At 41.3% G+C, this 2,952-nt stretch overlaps 1 long non-coding RNA gene across 1 annotated transcript; it reads right to left on the bottom strand.

Annotated features, from left to right (window-relative positions):
• Positions 1-642: 642 nt before the first annotated feature.
• On the bottom strand, positions 643-1,319 carry LOC134284097 (uncharacterized). The gene is made up of 2 exons (XR_009995625.1): positions 1,054-1,319; positions 643-1,009 (listed from the first exon to the last, which is right to left on the bottom strand). It is a non-coding gene; the product is annotated as an uncharacterized LOC134284097 (long non-coding RNA).
• Between the last annotated feature and the right edge of the window lie 1,633 nt (positions 1,320-2,952).

Here is a 2,952-nt window from a genome sequence, read left to right as displayed (position 1 = left end):
CGAAAGCAGAAATCTAGACACAACATCGAGAGTTGCTCGCTGCGGGGAAGGTACAGTTTATGTGAGCTTAATGTGGAACAGAAAAACACTGCCAGCAGGAGCTTTATCTCATTTCTATGGGAATAAATAGAACGTAAAATAATGTGGCATCATTTTGGGACCTGGCTGGCTGCTATGCTACGAAACGAAACAAACCCCAGCAGCACGGTACAAATGCTTTCACGGAAGAGGAAAATGGATGTATGTTCTGCAACATTGAACATTTTGACCGTTTGTCAAATCCAATAGCCAGCAGATACAACAACTGCCATAAACGTCTTTTGTGCCCTGGTGGTGCTGCACTTCGGGGCATCTGACGCCGTGCATACACATAGGCTCGGTTGTAGAACAATCTTGTCGAAACAGACTCTCGATTTGAACGAGGTTGGACAGTAAATCACTGGACGGTTTCCTTTGCTGATAAAAACGAAAGGAAGGTATGACAGAAGCTTGTGATAGTAATATTTGCCATTGTACACTTTAGCAAACAGCTTTAATGGTTAAGATCGACGCAAATACTTACTAGAAAAACAACGTAGAACCTTAGCGAGATATATATTTCTAATAGCACATTATTGCACGGTCTCTCTCTCGTTTGTCGGGTGAAGATCACTGCGTCCAGATTTTAGAACTATTGTGATATACCCTTTTGCTGTGAGGTACGCAAGTTATCTCAGTAACATATTTGTCACTGAGATACCTAGGTATCGACTGAACTCAAGACCATCTATTATTGATGAATAGAGATCCTGAGTTACAGTATGTGACTCCCCCATTCTGGCGAGACTAGCTTTATGAAGCCAACCACGTCCTTGGGAGATAAGATCCATATGTCAGCAGGCCCTAAAAAGGGCTTGCTGAGAACTTTGAACCTACGTTGAGTGAGTGCACTGCAATAGCAGAGGATGTGTTCTGATGTTTCCCTCTCCTCGTCACAGAAGCGGCAATTTGAGGTTTGGATTGCTCCGATCTTTTGTAGATGATATCTGCATGGGCAGTGTCCAGTTATTAGACCGGTGTAGATGTTGAGATCCCTTTTGTTGAGACCTAATAGTTGTTGGGTTTTCTTGGGGTTTATCGTTACGAGCCTTTTGGATTGGCTCGTATGGGGAAGTGCATTCCAGTTTGATGTAATTTGACTGACCATATATTTGTTCAGTTCCATTTTTACAGAGCAGTCTGAGATCCCGCAGAAGGGCTCAGGGCCAATGAACCTTTCATTAGATCCATTCCTGGCAAGCTCATCAGCAATCTCGTTTCCCTCTAGACCCGTATGTCCTGGGATCAGTGAAGAAAATTGTCAGACAAAGGAGGCACAAAACAAGCAACAAAGAAGTCGCGGCGATTACTCTTTATCCCAACTGGTAACAGATAATGACATGATCTCGAAAATTTTTGTTGCAGACAAAACGGAAGCTGAATTTGTTGCGTACTTTTCAACTTGTGAATAATCAATTATTACCGACCCAAAATCTAAACTTTTTGATGATACATCTTCAGCAGCGTTGCAGTGTTTACCGATTCGAAGTTACCGCTCGAAAATCACAATGCAAGCCTTAAAAATCTCTTAACTCGTGGTGCACGATCTTTGTCCTATTCTGTTCAAGTTGGGACAAACGTATGTCGCATTGGGTAGAATGTCGCAACAAATTCAGGTTGCGACATTGTCGTTAATGTTGCGCGATGGTTGAATTTTGATTCACTGCCTGGGATCCAATATAGGTAGACTCGATTGCGTATGGATAAGTTTTTCAAAGCCAGAATGCATTCCCACACTAGCTTTGAGTTACAAGTGTAGTTATTAAGTGCCGCTTGGCTGTCAGAGAAAATACATATTTTTGCAAACCTATACTTTCTCCTCAGGCATAATAACACGCATTCTAATAGGGTAACGGTTGAATTTTGGACCCCTAGAGGACATTAGTTTGAATTTAAGTGAAAATCAAACAGATTCAGTCGGTATTTACACGTAATGATGATGTTGATATGTTTGTAAAAGCCTCCATTGACCGTTAAAAATACCCACAAGGTCGTTTCTGACTGAAAATTTGATGAAAATAACTGATTTTTGAAGCATCAGTTTTCACTGTTTTGGACACCCCAATATATTTTGGACCCTGTTCAGTATATATTTTGGACACCCAGTGTTTAAACTCGTTTGAAACTATTTTGGAAGAATTTGCCGCTTGAATATGCTGGATCACATCCCATTTACTTGATTGACAAAGGCTGATTAGACGAACTTTGCGAATTTAATGCGCTAGAATGATAAACGTTTTTGTTTACATCGGCAAGTTTCCTCAGCACCGCAATCTCTTTTTGTAAACATGAGGCGACACTCGCGCGGATGACGAGATTGGTAAAAATTAATTTCAAGGCAAATAAGGATATTTCCAGTAAGGAAATGATTGCTGCCCGTGCAGAGCAATCTTATTTAGCGAATGATTCTAAAAATGTTCGTCATCTCATCATTAAATCGGTGTAAGTTGTGATAATACGACCCAGGGGGTCCAAAATATATGGGGGTCCAAATTATATTGGTTACCCTATTGCATATATTTCCGCCTGAAATACTGTGGGCCACTGTCCTAAGTGGACAGAGATTTTTTTCTAGGGCCACGGTCTAAAAACTCGTCAATTGTTGCACTCTCAATGCGTTCCTTATGAGGTGTGCAACAATTGGCGAATTTTCAGGCCGTGCAACAATTGGCGATTTACTCTAATTCAAATCCAAATAATATTTATTCTGAACTGAATTCCAAAAAAGCTTCATAATGTCTGAGCACCCCCGTTTGTGCAGAGGGCCGAATTGATAGATCTCCATCCTGGATGATTTCCCGCCATCGCTTTGACCTGTGACCAGGTCAAATTTCTGTTGACTTGCTTTATTTCGTTGTTGAGGCTGCACCGCCA

Source organism: Aedes albopictus, chromosome 3 (assembly GCF_035046485.1).
Source record: "Aedes albopictus strain Foshan chromosome 3, AalbF5, whole genome shotgun sequence".
In the NCBI taxonomy this organism is placed as follows: domain Eukaryota; kingdom Metazoa; phylum Arthropoda; class Insecta; order Diptera; family Culicidae; genus Aedes; species Aedes albopictus.
This window is presented reverse-complemented; position numbering and strand designations above follow the sequence as displayed.